Genomic DNA, 19,615 nt, shown 5'->3' on the forward strand with positions numbered 1-19,615 from the left:
CATGATCACCTCATAGGTGCAAAAAAAATTAAGCATTTCACAAAAAATAACATTCTTTCATGATAAAAAATTGAATATAGAGGAAATATGATAAAATTGAATATAGAGGAAACATACCTCAACATAATAAAGACCATATATGACAAACCCATAGCCAACGTTCTACTCAATGAAGAAAAATTAAAAGCTTTCTCTAAGATGAAGAGCAAGACAAAAATGCCTACTCTTTCCAATCCTATTTGATATAGTACTGGAAGTCCTAGCTACAGCATGGACAAAGAAATAAAAGGCACCAGGAAGGAAGAATTAAAGCTGTTGCTATTTGCAGATGATGTTTTGCATATAGAAAATGCCAAAGACTCAACCATAAAATTATTTGAACTAATCAATTATTTCTGTAAAGTTGCAGAATACAAAATCAACATGTAGAAATTAGTTGCCTTTCTATACACCAATGATGAGACATCTGAAAAATAAAATTTAAAAATATCCTATTCGTATTACCATCAAAAACAACAAAATACATAGAAATAAATTTAACAAAGGAAGTGAAAGATAGTTCAACTAAAACTATAAAATTTTCTTGAAAGAAAGAAATAAGACATAAACATGGAAAGACATCTCATATTCATGGATCAGGAGAATTAATATTGTTAAAAAGTCCATACGAGTGGTGCCTGGGTGGCTCAGTCAGTTAAGCATCTGCCTTTGGCTTGGGTCACAGTCCCAGGGTCCTGGGATTGAGTCCCACATCAGGCTTCCTGTTCCTTGGAGAGCCTGCTTCTCCCTCTTCTCTGCCTGCTGCTCCTCCTGCTTGTGCACGCTCTCTCTCTCTCTCTCTCTCTCTCTCTCTTTCTCTCTCTGTGTCAATCTTTTTTAAAAAAGATTTTATTTATTTATTCATGAGAGACAGAGAAAGAGAGAGAGAGAGAGAGAGAAAGAGGCAGAGACACAGGCAGGAGAAGCAGACTCCATGCAGGGAACCTGACATGGGACTCGATCCCGGGTCTCCAAGATCACGCTCTGGGCTGAAGGCAGCGCTAAACTGCTGAGCCACCACCCACCCAAATAAATAAAATCTTAAAAAAAAAAAAAGTCCATACTACCCAAAGCCATCTACAGATTCAGCGACGTACCCATCAAAATACCAATGACATTCTTCACAGGAATAAAAAAAAAAAAAAAATTCTAAAGTTTAAATAGAACCATGAAGTCTCCAAACAGCCCAAGCAATCTTGAGGAAAAAGAACAAAACTGAAAGTATCACACCTCCTGATTTCAAACTATACTACAAAGCTACAGTTATAAAAACAGTATGTTACTGGCACAAAAATAGACACATAGGCCAAGAGAGTCCAGAATTAAACCCTTGTTTGTATGATCAAATAATATTTGAGAAGATGATCAAAGCACCCAATGGAGAAAGGATAGTGTCTTCAACAAATGGTGCTGGGAAAACTGGATAAACAGATGCAGAGTGATGAAATTGGACCCCTATCTCGCACCACCCCCAAAAATTAATTCAAAATGGATCAAAGGTTTAAACACCTGACACTATAAAACTGATACTGATATTATAAAACTCCTAGAAGAAAACTTAAAAGCTCCTCGACATTCGTCTTGGTAGTGATTTTTGGATATGACACCAAAGGCCCAAACAACAAAAGCAAAAATCAACAGATGGGGGACTATATCAAACATAAAAACTTTTGCACAGAAGAAGAAACAATGAACAAAATAAAAGACAACTCACAGAATGGGAAAAGAATTTTGCAAACCGGGTATCAGATAAGGGGTTAATACCCAAAATACATAAATAAGTCATACAACTCAATGGCAAAAACAAAACAAAAGAACCAAACAACCTGATTTGAAAATGGGCAAGAGAACTAAATAGACATTTTTCCAAAGAAGATATCCAAATGGCCAACAGGGACCTGAAAACATGCTTGCCATCTCTCATCATCAGGGAAATACAAATCAAAACCACAATGAGATATCACATCATACCTGTTAGAATAACTTTCATCAAGAAAACAAGAGACAAGTACTGTGAAGAAAAGGGAACACTTAACACACTGTTGGTGGGAATGTAAATTGGTTCAAGCACCATGGAAAACAATACGGAAGTTCCTCAAAAAATAAAAAATAGAGCTACCATATGATTGAGCAATTCCATTTCTGGCTAAATACCCAAAGGAAATGAAAAAAGAGTTTTTTTTTAATTTTTATTTATTTATGATAGTCACACACAGAGAGAGAGAGAGAGAGAGGCAGAGACACAGGCAGAGGGAGAAGCAGGTTCCATGCACCGGGAGCCTGACGTGGGATTGGATCCCGGGTCTCCAAGATCGCGCCCTGGGCCAAAGGCAGGCGGTAAACCACTGCGCCACCCAGGGATCCCGAAAAAGGAGTTTTGAGGACATATGCACCTCCATGTTTACTGCAGCATTATTCACGATAGTCAAGACACGGAAACAAAATAAGTGCCTGTCAGTGGATGAGTTGATACAGACGTGCTACACACACACACAATCCAATAATTTTCAATCATGAGAAAGGAGGACATCCTGCCATTTGTGACAACATGGATGGACCTTGAGCACATTATGCTGAGAGAGAGAGAAACAGAGTAGACCCCAAACAGAGGAAGACAAGTAGTATATGATGTCATTTATATGTGGAATTTTAAAAAGCCAAACATATAAAAACATACAGTAAAATGGTGGTTATCAGGAGACAGGGGTTGGGACAGATTTTATTTAAGGATATAAACTTACAATGAATAGAAAAAAAAGTCCTAGAGATCTAATGCACAGTATAGTAAATATAAATAGAAATATTGTATTATAGAGGCACCTGGGTGGCTCAGTGGTTGAGCATCTGCCTTCGGTTCAGGTCATGATCCCGGGGTCCTGGGATTGAGTTCCACGTTGGGATCCCCGCAGGGAGCCTGCTTCTCCCTCTGCCTGTGTCTCTGCCTCTCTCTGTGTCCCTCATGAATAAATAAAATCTAAAAAAAAAAATTGTATTATACTATGTTATTGTATAACATTGTATAATTACAATTAATACAATTAATACAATAAACATTGTATTATAATCATCGAACTTAAAAAGAGACTTAATTATTCCAACTACTGAAGAAAAGATAATTACTGTGATAGAGGTGATAGTCATGACTACAATGGCAATCATATTAAAGTATATAAATGTGTGAATTAACATGTTGTATATCTTCACTTTGTACAATGTATGTCACACATATTTTTTAAAAACACATATATATATTTCAATTTTTAAAAAACATTTCACTTGTAGGTTTTTAGATGATCAAGTCATGTGAGAAACATTTTCTCCCTAATTCCTGTGCCTAAATTCATCATGCCTGGCTATCTTGGTCATTTTTCACTTGGATTTTTGGACTTGGTGATTTTGCTTCAGTGGTTCCACGCTGTTTAAGAACAGCTTGGAAAACCAACTGCATTAAATTACCTTAATGAAAACCACACACACACACACACAAAAAAAAAGCCAGATGATAATATCAGAGTACTGAGGTACAGTGCTGAAATCTAAAGAAGGAGGTACTTTCGAGGAGCACTAGGGCATGAGTGCTGGCCCCTCCTATAAACAGAGCATGGGAGGAATATGGGGCTGCCAGAAGAATGGGTAGAAAAATTCAACTAAAATCTTAAATTGCTAAAAGCCAGGCATGGTCAAGAACTGAGAGCTGCTGCTGCAAGCGGAGTTCACACCCATTTGAACGGTCTTCTCTGTGGACCTTTACTTGGTGCTCTAGAAAAGAACAGGGTGTGTGTCTCATGAATAAATAAAATCTCAAAAAAAAATTTTTTTAAGGGGCACCTGGGTGGCTCAGTGGTGGAGCATCTGCCTTTGGCTCAGGTTGTGATCCTGGGGTCCTGGGATCAAGCCCTGCATCAGGCTCCCCATGGGGAGCCTGCTTCTCCCTCTGCCTGTGTCTCTCTCTCTTTCTGTGTCTCTCATGAATAAATAAATAAAATCTTTTTTAAAAAATTATGGAACTGTATGGGTACCTGGCTGGCTCAGTCACCAGACCATACAACTCTTGATCTAAGGGGTTGTAAGTTCGAGCCTCACACTGGGAGTAGAGATTTCTTAAATAAATAAAAGCTTTTTTAAAAACATTATGAAACTATACAAAAAAGCAAGATAAAGACAGCCCTGTCAAAAGACAATGCAAGCAAGAGAAATTCTCTCAGAGATGATCCAGATGTCGTACTATCAAACAAAGAATTTAAAATAACTATAGGTAATATGTTAAAGGCTCTGGTGGAAAACATGAGCAACTTGCATGAACAGATAAAGAATTTCAGCGGAGAGATAGAAACTCTCAGAAGAGTGAAATGGAAATGTAAGAAAACTGAACGTGGCAAGAGAGAGGAAGGATCTACAGGCTCCTCAGTAGACCCCAAACAGCTGAGAGAGAATCAGTGTCTTGAGGATGTGTACATAGGCATTAACCAAACTGAAATTCAAAGGGAAAAGAAAGTGAGAAAAAGAAAATAGAACAAAACATCTAAGAAATGTGAAATATAAAATGCTCTAATACGTGTGTAATTAAAATTCCAAAGAAGAGAGAGAGAGAATGGGCAGAGGAAACATTGGAAGAGATAATGGATCAAACCAGAGATCCAAGAAGTTGAGAGAACCACAGGCAAACTAAGCACCCACACACACACCACCTGAACACATCCGTCCAAACACCTGAAAACCAAAGAGAAAGTCATTAAAATACCAATAGACCTTTCTTTTTAAAAATCTTGGAGAGCCAGGGATCCCTGGGTGGCTCAGCAGTTTGGAGCCTGCCTTCGGCCCAGGGTGTGACCCCGGGGTCCTGGGATCGAGTCCCACGTCGGGCTCCCTGCATGGAGCCTGCTTCTCCCCCTGCCTGGGTCTCTGCCTCTCTCTCTCTCTCTCTCTCTCTCTCTCTCTCTGTCTCTCATGAATAAATAAATAAAATCTCTAAAAAATAAATTAAAAAAAAAAATCTTAGAGAGCCAGCCAGCCACCAATAGCTTTAACGGCTCCAGAGGCTACCCTAGAGATCAAGACATCTAAATCTTTCTCTTGGCCAACTCACAATTGTCTAGAAGGTTTAAAAAGACAATTTTTTAAGAAATAGAAATGAGTGAGGGGATGCCTGGGTGGCTCAGTGGGCCAAGCGGCTGCCTTCATCTCAGGTCATGATCCCGGGGTCCTGGGATCAAGCCCCACGTGGGGCTCCCTGCTCCCCGAGGAGCCTGCTTCTCCTTCTCCCTTTGCCCTTCTCCCTACTTGTGCTCACTTTTTCTCTCTCTTTCTGTCAAATAAATAAATAAAATCTTTAAAAGAGAGAGAGAGAGAGAGAGAGAGAGAAATAGAAATGAGTAAAATAAGAATGGTAGAGTCCAGTTTCTAAAGCATGCCACCCAACAACCATCTCGTTCCAGAATAGGTGGGAACCTCAGGTTAGCCCAGACCTTGTTTTCCAGCCTTTTCCTTGAGATGAGGACTGCAGGTCATCTCCCCTGGCTCCGGAGGCTTCAGGAAGGCCGCCTTCCTTCCCTCTTCCCTTGCAGGGGAAACCCCTTTTCTTTCTGAAGCTCAAAGGTTCCTCCGGCTGAGTTGCCCTAGATGTCGCCTTGGGTCCTGTCACAGGAAAGTCTCCTTCCACTCTAAGCACAGGGAGTATTCAGAATCCACCCACTTGTCTGAGAAGTGACTTATGAACCCCAGGAACAGGATATAGTCCTTTGTGATGTATTGTTGCATTTTTCAGGGCCACAATACCTTGATGTTGTTCATCACCTCTTTCATCACGACTTAGGGCTCCCCTCCGGCTGCCCCTCTGAGGACTCATGTTACTGCTCGTCTATCTCTCCCCACCCGTTAAATATTGGTGTTTGTTCAGCTCTCTGACCTCAACGAATGCTTCCCCAGGGCGTGTATCATCATAGGAAGGGATGAGCGGGGTGGGGGTGTAATTTGAAAAGCTTATTTAGCATTAAAATACATGTTCATATTTATAAATTTGACAAACCAATTTGAAGTTTAGGACAAAATTTTAAAAAGATGGAAAAATGTTATGTTTATGTGTAAAAGGGTGGAGATTGGACTTTAAAGAATTGAGAGGGGCAGTGGGACCTTGGGATTATGAGTTCAAGCCCCACCTTAAGTGTAGAGATTACTTAAAAAAATTTTTTTTAAATTGAGAAACACGATCCTGTACTTTGTTTTCTTTAAAAGTAGGCTCCACGCCCAGCATGGAGCCCGATGTGGGCTTGAACTCATAACTCTGAGATTAAGACCTGAGCTGAGATCAAGAGTCAGACACTTAACTGCCTGAGCCATCCAGACATCCTAATCCTATACATTTCTTATTTCTTCTAGATAATTATATCCATATCCATGGCTCCTTCTACACCGGTGGTTCTCAACTGAAGTGATTTTGGCCCGTTGGGGACATTTGCCAATGTCTGGAGACATTTCTTTGGTTGTTACAAACCAAATGCTGAACTGAGGGCAGCCCCGGTGGTGCAGCGGTTTGGCGCCGCCTACAGCCTGGGGTGTGATCCTGGGGACCCAGGATCGAGTCCCACATCGGGCTCCCTGCATGGAGCATGCTTCTCCCTCTGCCTGTGTCTCTGCCTCTCTCTCTCTCTCTCTCTGTCTATGAATAAATAAATAAAATCTTAAAAAACAAACAAACAAACAAAAAAAACAAATGCTGAACTGGGTAGAGGCCAAAGATGCTGCTGAATGTCCTCCTATAGACATAGTGGGCCCCACAACAAAGACTTATCTGGCCCCAAATGTCAATAGTGCTGACATTGAGAACCACTGCCCTGCTCCCTACGTGCTGATGACTCTCAAATCTTTATTTTTACTCAGCACTTTTCTCCTGAATTCTAGAGAAATATATTCAGCTACATATTATGTATTTCCTCTTCAAAAGTTTTTTTTTTTTTCAAAAAAATGCACCTCTTCCTCCAAACTTGCACTTTCCATATGATCTACTCCGTTACCTGAGTCCAAATCCTTCAAGTTATCGAAGGTCCCTTACTCTCCTGCATTCCTATCCAACCAAAAATTGAATGCTCTCAATCTCTTTCCCTCCTGCCTGTTATTAGCACCATAAAACTTTGAGCAAGTCACTTATTCTCCACATGCCTCGGTTTTCTCATCTGTGAAATAGGGACAATCGTAGTACCACAACCTCATAGGGTTGATGTAAGGATTAAATAAGTTTAAGTGCTTAGTACGAAGCTTGCACATAGAAAGTGCCGTGTACGTACTTGCTGCTCTTATTACTATCAGTAGAAGAGGTTTATTTCGTGTCCTCATTAGTCCTTGCCTAAATTCCTGAAATGGAATCTTAACCAAGCCTCCTTCCTTCTAATCCATCTTCTATATTGTTTTCAAAAAGACTTACCAAGCTTTTGTTCATCAAAAGACATCATTTAACAAATGAGCAGCCACGACAAAGAATCCATAGGGAATGCCTACACATCAGTGAGAAGACAGACAACACAATTAAAAAGTGAGCAAAGGATTTAAACAGACAGTTCACAGAAGAGGATATCCAAATGGCCAAATAAGCACATGAAAAAATAGGCAACATCATTACTTACCAGGGGAGATGCAAATTCAAAATACAACGAGATATCTGTATATATACCCCCTGATGGGCTAAAATCCAAAATGGCAATACTGGTTAAAAACAGTTAAAAACAAAACCATGAGTGGCTAACAGATCAAGTTACCTCCCTGCTCAAAATCCTTCAGTGACTTCCCATTGTCTTCAGGGTGATATTCAAAGCTTGGAGGTGGCATCTGTACCCGTCAGGGTGGCACATAGCGTCTGAGCGCATCTGTCACTGGTGTCCCCACTCCAATCCTATGCTCGGCTAATACCTACCTTCTTGTGGTCCCCTAGATTTGCCATGGGTTGCTATGTTTCTGTTCATGCTGTTGTCTGTGGACGAAGCTATTTTGCCAACTCATAGTCATTCTTCAAGGCCAAACTCCTCCACGAAGCCTTCCGTGAGTTGCACAGAGCTAAACTGTTGTTCGCGAGAAGAGGAGTCATCTAAGAGTTGCTTGACTGTCCAGGGACCTCCCTCCCTCCACAGAGATCTCTCAAGTTCATGAACACATGAAGCATGATGCGCTATATTTTAGGACCCCAGCCTTGAGATCACCTAAATACACTTTTTCTCTGAGCTTGGAAAAGTCAGCTATTAGCTGTTCCCTACTGCCCTCTGTTGAAACAGAGTGGGCATTGCGACTCTCATCTGCAGGGTAAAGATACTCTCTTTTCTAGAAAAGTAAGAAAGATCTGAGCTAGTGGTTTAACACAAGAAACAGTCAGTCAAGGGACTAGAGAAGTAAGAATGAGTCAGGTTCAGGAGCAAGAAGCACCTGAGAACGCTCTTACTTTAAACCACCTGCTCTGCTCTTCTGCTTGAGTGACTCTTGACATCAGACAATGACATTCAGACACAGTCTTGCTTACATTCATCGGCCTTCTGACTTCAGGTCCTTAATGGTGAGCCTAGGGTTTGACGTCGTAGTGGAAAACCAGGAGTTAGATCCCACAGTTAAGGACTGCAGCCAGCTCAAATAGCTTAGAACCTCCTGCTCAGACCTGCTTTGTTCTTTGTCCACTGTATCAGGTGCATGGGTCTCCAGTGAGGGTAAAGATGCCCCCCCCCCCAGCTCCATCCTGGCTAAATTCCTTTCCACCTCAGGAAATGGCACCTCCTAAGCCAGAAATCTGGGTATCATTGTGGCTTCCCTCCTCTCTTTCATAACCCACATCTGATTTTGCTAGTTTTCTTTCTTTTTTAAAAAAGATTTCATTTATTTATTCATGAGAGACACAGAGAGAGAGAGAGAAAGAGAGGCAGAGACACAAGCAGGCATGTCCATGCAGGGAGCCCAACGTGGGACTTAATCCCGGGACTCCAGGATCACACCCTGAGCTGAAGGCAGACGCTCAACCTCTGAGCCACCCAGGCGTCCCTGATTTTGCTAGTTTTCTTCACTGAATATCTCAACCCCATCCCTGTTACAAAAGAATTCAAAACAGGATTGTGAAGTTGTATCTGCACTTTCATATTCCCTGCAGCATTATTCACAATGGCCAGAACACAGAAACAACACAAATGCCCATCAACAGATAACTACACAAAGAAAATGTGACATATGCACTCAGGGGAATATTAGGCAGCCTTAAAAAAGAGGGAAATCCTCTCACATGCTACCTCATGGATGGACATCAAGGAAGTACATGAAACTAAGCAAAATACACCAGTTACAAAAGGATAAACACTACAGGATTCCACACAAAAGAAATATCTAAAGTAGTCAAAACCATAGAATCAGAAAGCACAAAGGTGGTTGCAAAGGGCTTGGGAGAGGGGAGAGGGAAAGGGAGAATTAGTGTTCCATGTGTATAGAGTTTTAGTTTTGCAAGATGAGAACATTCTAGAAATCTGTTGTACAGCCATGTGAATAGACTAAACACTGCGGTACACTGTAAAATGGTTAAGGTGGTAAATTCAATGCTAGGTGTTTCTCACCACAATTTTCTCTTTAAGTAGGAAGCTTAATAAAGCAAGCTGTTAGATAAAGCTCACAGATACATTTCAGAAGGATCACAGGGTGAGCCACGAAAACCAAACTTTGGGAAGCCTGGAATATAATAGAGCTGAATGGTGATCAAAGTCTCTCAAGGAAGAAAAAAGATTTCTAAGCCTGGGGATAGGGGAGAAGAGGGAAAGATCGTCATAACACTTAAATTTCTGAATAATACAAAACTAAAATCAGCTTGAAATAAACTACCAACTGCAAATTTTGCAAAAAAAAAAAAAAAAGATTAACTATGCCCCCCTCAAAAAAGGTACTTTTATTATACTAGCAATTACGGAAGAAACACATAGAGTCCTGAGCAGTAGGCAGGGGCGGCGGTACCGACAGACATCCAAAGACATTTGATTAAACAGACCTGAAATGTCTAAGTTGTGCCAGACACAACTTAGGTGCCTCCCCTCTAACAGAAATATAAAAGAGAAAATGCAGCCAGTGTAGTACATGGGAAGTGTTCAGACACACTAGTAATCAAAGAAATGCAAGTTGAAATGACTGAGACCCCATTTCTCATCTCTTAATTTACCAAGGATTAAGAGAAAGAATGTGAAAGCAAAGGAACAAAGCAGAGAGGTGAGGTGGAGGGGAGCCAGCAAGGCTTTCAACTCTAGAGAACACCCTGCTGGTTGCCAGCGGGGGAGGTGGTGGGGAGGGCAGGGATGAAGAGGACCCTTGAGATGAGCACCCAGTCGTGTATGGAATTGTTAAATCACTACATTGTACACCTGAAGCTAAAAGAACACTATGTTAATGATACTGGAATTAAAATTACAAACTTAAAAAAAATAAAGGAATGTGAGGGGCACCGGGACCACTTAGCTGGTTGAGCTTCCAACTCTTGATTTCAAGTCACGTCATGATCTCAGGGTCTGAGATGGAGCTGGCTTGGGCTCCACGCTCAGCAGGGAGTCTGCTTCTTTCCTTCTCCCTCTGCCTCTCCCCCTTGCTCATGCTGTCTCATTTTTTCTCTAAAATAAATAAATCTCTTTTTAAAAAATTTATTTATTTTAGACACAGAGAGAGAGGCAGAGACACAGGCAGAAGGAGAAGCAGGCTCCCTGCGGGGAGCCCGATGCGGGACTCGATCCCAGGACCCTGAGATCACGACCTGAGCCGAAGGCAGGCACCCAACTGCTGAACCACCCAGGAGTCCCTAAAATAAATAAATCTTAAAAAAAATTAAATAGATTCTCATAGATCTCTGAACGGAGTATAAATATAAAGAATCGCTTGGGAAAGAACGTAGCAGTGCCACGGGCAGCTTGGAAATGTGTGCACCTATGATACTGGGATTTCACTTCTGGGAGAATGGCCTTGGGAAATATGCCAAGTTTAAAAAGAAATGCTGTTGCTCTTTGCAGCACTATTGAAAATAATGAAAATTAGAACCAACCTAAAAATGTCCAAATTCTAGCTTTAAGTACAACTTCATCAGCTGGAGTCTCCCTGAACACAGAGAGAAATGCACGTGTCAGGTGATGTTCTGCAGCAAGTGCTAGAAGGTTCCACTCAAATGGCTTAAACAGGAAGAAATATTTTATGATCTCACATAGCAAAGTCATGTTCTCCTGGCAAGGGAGAAACAGCTGCCTCCTTAGAGGAGAAAGCCCCAATTCTGGTCCCGATCATGACCTGAGTCTTTTAAGAACCCAAATCAGAAGAGTCACACTGTCTCTTCCTTTCCACACATTCCTTGAAAATATTTAACATTTTTTTCCTCCAACTAAAAAAAAAAGAATGTGAAAAGTGTTGAATAGTGTGCGCCTATGTGTGTGGGGGGAATTACTCTAAAAAAATCAAGTTTTAGGAAAATCACGTGATACAATGTGTAAACAGAATTGGCAAAAAATGAACAGGATATAGAGATGTATAGGTAGATGATCGCGTTTACACGAATATGAACGCATAGGGCATGTTCTGGAAGGGACACAACAAATTTTTTGGTGGTTACCCCCCGAGGAAGGAAGAAAGGTCATTAAGAGTCACTTTCACTTTTCCTTTATTAACTTCTGCAGTGCTGGGATCCCTGGGTGGCGCAGCGGTTTGGCGCCTGCCTTTGGCCCAGGGCGCGATCCTGGAGACCCAGGATCGAATCCCACATCAGGCTCCCGGTGCATGGAGCCTGCTTCTCCCTCTGCCTGTGTCTCTGCCTCTCTCTCTCTCTCTCTGTGACTATCATAAATAAATAAAAATTTAAAAAAAAAAAAATTAAAAAAAAAAAAAAAAAAAAAAAAAAAAACTTCTGCAGTGCTTTGTTTGCTTAGTAGCCGGAGTATATTATAGATTCGTGTGCATATTTCAGAAAATATTTAAAGCAGACAAAGACCAAAAATATTTAAAGCAGAAAATATTTAAAGCAGACAAAGACCAAACATTGGCGAGGGGAACAAGGACTGAAGCCCCAGGGCTGGTTCTGGGCTCTGCTCACACTCCTGCTGAGGCCTCCAAACCCCTACATCTCCAGAGGGATGGCACCGAGTAACGGAACCAAATGGTTTTTCTGTTTCCTTTCCAAAAGTTCTTTTGATGTTGCCTTTTATTTTCCTAGGGACTGACTCATTTGCATGTGAGTGAAAGCATGAGTTCAGGATTTATGATTAATTTGTCAACCTTATGGGACACCTGGGTGGCTCAGAGGTTGAGCGGCTGCCTTCCGCTCAGGGTGTGACCCCAGGTCCCAGGATCGAGTCCCACATCAGGATCCCCGCAGGGAGCCTGCTTCTCCCTCTGCCTGTGTCTCTGCCTCTTTGTGTCTCTCATGAATAAATAAATAAAATGTAAAAAAAAAAAAAAAAAAAAGGTAAACCTTAGATGTATTAATTTGCTCTTTCAGAATATTCCTTTAGGCCTTCGTTGGGATTTCTAGGAGACAAAGCCTACTGCATTCTGCAGTGTCTGGAAATTACCATTGGAAACCAGCATATTTAAGCTAGAAGAAGCTACTAAACATAATCATTACCTCACTTGAGTAATGAAGAAACAGAGGTTTAGGAAAGAGAAGTAGCTTGCCAGCTAGCGATGGTCCTACTGAAACCGAAACATGGATTTCCTTCCTCTTTGGCCAAGTCCTCCCCATAACAACATCATCAACACTTCTTTTGAAACTTTAAATGTTTGCAAGTCTGGTTTGGAAACTCTGAGTTCTGATGGAGAAAACAAGACAGGGCGTGTGTAAGTCGCCCTAGCAGGTAGCCTCACACCTCTGGAACCCTCTTTGAGGTCAGTAAGCTGTGTCCTTTCAACGAGCCCAGCCAGAGTACCCAGGTTGTAACTTAAGGTCATGTCACAAAATCAATTTTATTTCCATGTTGCCTTCCCCTCCTTGTGTCTACAACTTTCTGTTGTTTGGAGTTGATCCCAGCTTTCCACACAAGCACCTCTGTCCGCATCACTGTACCTCTGTGCGCCCGTCTTGCTCTGCGTGTTTTCCAACTGCCTTTGCGACTCTGTCTGTCTGTGAACCTGGGTACCTTTCCTGTTATCTTTGACTTTTCCAGGGTCTTCTCTACCTTCTGCTCCCATTTGCATATCTTGTGTCTCACTCTCTGCCTGTCCACTCCCCACCCCTTCTCTTTGATTCCTCTCCTGTTTCTTTTCTTCACTTTACTGGACATGTAACGGTGAATATTTTTTATTCAATGACTATGATATCTATCATATTTATGGTTCAGAGATTACTACATTTTGCTATTAAAGTGAACAAGTAGGATACTTCCTTTAAAAGGCAACTACAGGGTAGCCTGGGTGGCTCAGTGGTTTAGCACCGCCTTCAGCCCAGGGCGTGATCCTGGAGATGTGGGATTGAGTCCAGCATTGGGCTCCCTGGATGGAGTCTGCTTCTCCCTCTGCCTGTGTCTCTGCCTCTCTCTGTGTTTCTCTCATGAATGAATAAATAAAATCTTTTTTAAATAAATAAAAGGCAACTACACTTCTTTTCCTTCTCTGGGCCTTCTTGGTTCATTTCCTTGCTGGTCAGTGATGGCCTGCCGAAAAGAAGGGAGGAGTCATCTTTCCTTTGGTTGACATTCACTAAGACAGAAATGTCTAATCAGAAAGAATTTTAGCAAACATAGAGTCCATCTTCCCTCAAGCCTGGATGTTGAGACTGCGATCTGTTAAGATTCGATGACTTGTTCAGGGTCACATAAGTTAGGTTTTGTTTTTTTGTTTTGTTTTTTTTTTTGTTGTTGTTTTTGTTTTTGTTTTTTATAAGTTAGGTTTAGAACTCTTGGCCTCCCCATCAGCATTCCCTCTTGTCATTAAACGTCAGGTTTCTCCCCTATTAACTAGTAGCTCTTTTCAGAAAGAGAGTTCCATATCCTTTTAGTTAGTACTCAGTAAATACCAACGTATCCATCAGGTGCCTATGTTCCCAAGTAACAAGCTCTGACTTACATAGGCCTAAACAATGAGGAAATGTATCTCAAATTATGAAAATTTGGCTTGGTTTCCTCAGAAGCTCAGTGAGGGCACATTCTAACCCTCCCTTCCCAATGTCTCTGCCCTCCTTGGCATTTTGCCTTTGGCCTCATGCTGGCTGTCCTCAAAGTCTTAACAATAGCTGCTAGCCAAACTTGAGACATGATGAGTTTTTTTCACAACCAGTGGAAGAGAGACACCCTCTCTTCCAGATATGACACATAAAAGACATTCCTTTCTGCCAGATTGCATCTTTTGGACAGTGTCCCCTCATCCCTCACTCAGCCAATAAAAACCAAGAGAGTGCTGAACCGGATGACATGAGCTCCTGAATAAAACCGGCACTGTACTAAGAAGGAGGAAGATGGGTATTGGGTAGTGCTACCCCCTCATCGTGTGTTGTATTATACTTAAGTCAACTGAGTCATTGCAATTTTTTTAAGAGTTTATTTATTCATGAGAGACACAGACTGAGAGAGAGGGGCAGAGACACAGGCCCCATGCAGGACTCAATCCCGGATCCCAGGAGCATGACCTGAGCCAAAGGCAGGCACCCAACCACTGAGCCACCCAGGCATCCCAAGTCGTTGCAATTTTTGAGTTGTATAGAAGTCAGAGGTTACTATGGATTCAAGTTCAAGGAGCCCTTATTTCCTGTATATCTCAGCAATTGCACTGCAGTGCTGAGCTAAGAAAAATGCCATGAAGTACACTGTTTCTTTGCTGCTCTAATCTTACCCAAACTCTTGGGAGGGAGGGAGGGAGGGAGGGAGGGATGGAGGGAGGGAGGGAAGGGTAATGTTAGTCTGGCTTTCTTCTTTCCTGTGAATACCAACCATCTCCCTTCTTCCTGTGATTGTTCTTGAATAAGATGAAAATTCTTTCCTTCCATTTTACAGCCTCCCACACGTGTCCACAGATACTCTCTACTTTAAAGATTTTGCTTTAGTCACCATGCCCTTAAAGGATCAGGAAATCCTCAAAAAAGTCACTAAAGTGACTGCCAAAGCTAGCTGTGGCAATATGGAAACATGGCTACAAACTCTTTGACACTCTCTCCATCAAGAAATGGATCTAAAAAAAAAAAAAAAAAGAAAGAAATGGATCTACATCTCCTACTCTTGATTGAGGGTGAGCGCATAACTGTTCTTGTTGCCAAGTGAACTGGGGGACCCCAGCCCTGGAGCCTGTCCCAAAGATGTCACCAAAGGATCTTAGTCTCTTCAAAGAAAGAAATTTTTTTTTCTTTTTTTTCTTTTTTTTTTTTTTTTTTTTTTTTAGTTATTCTAGAGAGACCAGAGAGGCAGAGACACAGGCAGAGGGAGAAGCAGGGTCCCTGCAGGGAGTCCAATTCGAAACATGATCCCAGGACCCAGGGATCACGACCTGAGCCAAAGGCAGGTGCTCAACCACTGAGCCACCCATGTGTCCCCAAAAGAAAGAATTAAAGGACAGACACCACCCAGTGAATAAGCAACGCAAGGGGGAAGTTGATTAAAGCGAAAAGTACATTCTCAAGATGTGAGAGCCTATGAGCTCAAAAAAAGAGCTGCTCACCACCACCACCCCACCCCCTGCAGTGAGTTTCTATATTTACTGACCGATGTCAACTAGGGAGTGGAATATTCATTAGTTAGAGCAGAGATGCAGGGGTTTGCACTTTTTCTTCCTTAGTTGGTCAGAGGTTCCCGTCATGGCATCCGCCATCTTGGGCCTGTCTGGTTTGATTCAGTTTCCAGTGGAGGGCTCTGGCTTTCCTGGTCAGGACTCACCCATTGCAGACCTCCAGGTCTCCTGTTAGCACCTAACTAACTGCCTACACTAACATTCTGACCAGTGAGTGGGCTGCAGTGGAAAGTGAAGCCTTTCATAATGGCCGCCAAGAAAGTTAAATGACCTGTAAATAACTTCAAGTCTTTCACTTAAGACAAAAAAAAATCTCCTTTTCTTTCCTGGATCCCCTCTAGTTTCCACGTGATTCTCCTTTCCTACTGTACCACTCAGGGCTCTTGGCCGTCAGTGTATCAGAATCTAGGTATTAAGGGAAGGAAAGGAATGTGCTGGATGGAAACTGGGTAGGGGCAGGTCAGCCTATTCCGCTGCTGTGATGACTGGGACCCAACCATCTGCTTCCCTTAGGAATGAATCTCCCTTATAAGTGGGTAGGTGTCACTTTTTCAGGATTCCACATTCCAGAAGAGACAAGTTGGCCAAGCCTAGATCACACGTCTGCGCCTTGGTTTCCTGCCTGAGTCAGCTCAGGCTGCTATAACAAAGTACCACAGGCTGGGTGGTTTCAACAACAGAATTTTATTTTCTCAGGGTTCTGGAGGCTCACGGTCTGAGATAAGGATGTTGTCAGGATTGTTTTTTTCCTGAGTCCTCACTCTTTGACTTATCGATGGCCATTTTCTCCTTGTTTCTTCACATGCTCGTCCCTCTGTGCAGGTCTGTGTCCCAATCTTCTCTTTTTATAGGGACACCAGCCATATTAGATTCGGGCACATCCTAATGACTTCATTTTAACTTAATAACCTTTCAAAAGTTATTACCTTTGAAAATACACCTCCAATACACCTCTAAATACAGTCACATTCTGAAGTCCTGGCGGTTAGAACTTCAACATATAAATTTGTAAGAGACACAGTTTAGGACATAACACTGGGCCGAGGCAGAGCAAAGGGGGTTCTGGCCCCCTTGGCTCATCACCACTTTCTATTTATTTTATTTATTTTATTTTTTTTTCACTTTCTATTTAGAAACCAGTCACCACTTTCTATTAAGACTACTCACAGTGGGGGTTTCCTCAAGGGAGAATGAGATGCTGATAAGAAGGGGAGGGGGGGGCGCCTGGGTGGCTCAGTTGGTTAAGCATCTGCCTTCTGCCCCAGGAGTCCTGGGATCGGGCTCCCTGCTCAATGGAGCCCTTCCCCCTGCTCCTGTGCGTGAGCTCTCTCTCTCTCTCTCTCTCTCTCTCTCTCAAATAAATAAAGTATTTTAAAAAATTTTTTAAAAAAGAAGAAGAAGGGGAGGAGGTATGGGTCCTGGACAGCCCAGACATAGGTTCATGAAGCCTCCATAACGGAGATTCTTTGGAGTAGTCATTCATGAGAACACCTTTTTCCTTCTATTCAATCTTCAACCAACAGTTATCAAGTTTTTGTCCTCCAACCCCAGCCCCTGAAATTGTTCAGGCAAAAGTTATAAATAGTTCCCAGAAGGTCACACTGAAAGGACTTCTTGAACTTTCTACAGCACTTAATACTGTTGACTTCTGCCTCCTTGAAGGGCTCTGCTGCCTGGGCTTCCCTATTCTCTCTTCTCTAGGCCCTCCTATGTGATCTCCTGTGTCAGCTGTTCTTCCTTTCTGCACACTCGCACACTCGCACTATGGGAAAGTTGCCTCGTGCCACCCTTCTGTCATCACTTCCCCGCTTCTCCTTCCTCTCCTCCCATCTCCTCTATTCCTTCCCCTCACTGGAGCTCCCCTTTCTTCTCACTCAACACTCTGATAGAGAGCTGTTACCCACACTACATCTTAACCTAGGCTCTCTAGATGAACTTCAAGGAATTTCTTAAATCCTAGAGAAATTTTTGTGTATATTTACTTGCATTTTTTTCATAGGAAAAGGACTTAAGCTTTTATCAACAGTGTAGAGCACCCTATTGATACCTCCTAAATCTTGTCTTTGTCCGGACCTGCCTTCTGAGTTTCAGGGCTATATGCCCAACCACCTACTTAGAATCTCCACCTAAAATCATAACTACCTCGAGCTTGATAATGTCAAAAGCTGAGACCATTATCACCACCCTCCCCAAAGCCTGATCCTCTTCCTCTATTTCTCATGTCCATGAAATGTACCACCATCCTCCTCATCACCCAGACCAAAGAGCTGAGCATCGCCCAGATCCCTCCTTCTCTCTTACCCCTCACAGCCAATCACTCATCCAAAGCATGTGCGTTCTAACTTCGTCACATCTCTTAGATGCTTCCATTGCATTTCCACTTCTTTAACAGAGAATCTTCTCTCGGCCAGACTGTGATAATAACTTCCCAACTTTTCCCTCCATGTCCATTTATTGGACATGCTATCAGGGTAATTTTTATAAAATGTAAAACTGATCACATCATTCCCCAGCTTAAAACGTTGAGGTCGGTTTTACATTTTATAGAAATTATTCTGAAAGCAATCTAAGAAGGTACAGACTGTTCACCATGACGTACAAAGTCCTCCGTGATCACTCCATAAACATTGAGTGCTGAGTCTGTTTTAGTCACTGGGCTAAATGCTGGGGATACAATGTGAACCAGAGGAACAGTTTCCCTGCCCTCAAAGACCTTACTGTTCACAAATATGAATATGACTAAGCAGGAGCACGAGCTCTTAAAGGATCATGGGGTTGAGAGTGTCACAACTTCATTCGGATCACCAGGGAAGGCCTTCACCTCCCATCTTGCACTTCTAATAGAAACCAGTAGATATGTTTCCAGATATGGAACCAATAACTTTAAATGCATTACTTCATTTAAGCTTCACGACGACACCTTGGAGGTTAGTGCTCATATTTTAGCCCCATTTTACAGATGAGAAGACTGAGGCCTAGAAGGGGTAAGTAAGAGGTGCAGTTGAGATTCCAACCCAGACTTAGCCCAAACCCAGGGCCCTTAACCCTTGAGCTGGTGCTTCTCCTTCACGGAGCTACCCCCAGCTCTGCAAACATGCCAGCCTATTTCACTCCATCTTGGCTCATGATTCTCTGCCCGAAAGCCCTCTTTATCTAGAAAACTTCCTGCTGAATAGACAATTATCTTTTGTGATCCAAGTGTTCTCGCTTCCACGTGGACCCCTCCCACAGATGCCACAGACGCTCTCCTGGTGCATCCGCAGAATTTTGCAAATACTCTCACGGTCCCGGTCCCGACAGCAGGCACTTCAGGTGCTTATCTGACGGTCTCCCGCTTTCCTAGGGATGAGAGCTGACAGGCCTGGTGATCTCAGAACCTTGCACTGTGGCTGCTATTTCAATGTCCAAGGGAGGGGATCCCTGGGTGGCACAGCGGTTTGGCGCCTGCCTTTGGCCCAGGGCGCGATCCTGGGGACCCGGAATCGAATCCCACATCAGGCACCCGGTGCATGGAGCCTGCTTCTCCCTCTGCCTATGTCTCTGCCTCTTTCTCTGCCTCTCTCTCTCTCTCTCTCTCTCTCTCTCTGTGACTATTTCTATCATTAAAAAAAGAAAAGAAAAAGAAATTCAATGTCCAAGGGAAAGTATGGGGAGACAAGCAAGAGGGGAGAGGGGAAAGAGAACAATGAAAGGACAAAAGAAAAGGCAGGCATGGAGACAAACACTCGGCATGAGATATCCCAACACCACTGACCCTCAAAAACTGTGCCTTTGAGGTGCTTGGGTGGCTCAGTGGTTGAGCATCTGCCTTAGGCTCAGGGCATGATCCCAGGGTCCCGAGATCGAGTCCTGCATTGGGCTCCCCGGAGAAGCTTGCTTCTCCCTTTGCCTGTGT

At 42.7% G+C, this 19,615-nt stretch overlaps 1 protein-coding gene across 1 annotated transcript in view; it reads right to left on the minus strand.

Moving 5' to 3' along the window:
* LOC111094513 (glyceraldehyde-3-phosphate dehydrogenase-like) overlaps positions 1-19,615 on the minus strand; it is a 41,332-nt gene that overhangs the window by 19,139 nt on the left and 2,578 nt on the right. The window contains 3 exon segments of the mRNA XM_038586276.1: positions 5,505-5,673; positions 7,457-8,087; positions 8,462-8,578. The gene's annotated coding sequence lies outside the window, so the exon portion shown is untranslated.

Source organism: Canis lupus, chromosome 38 (genome assembly GCF_011100685.1).
Source record: "Canis lupus familiaris isolate Mischka breed German Shepherd chromosome 38, alternate assembly UU_Cfam_GSD_1.0, whole genome shotgun sequence".
NCBI classification, from domain to species: Eukaryota; Metazoa; Chordata; class Mammalia; order Carnivora; family Canidae; genus Canis; species Canis lupus.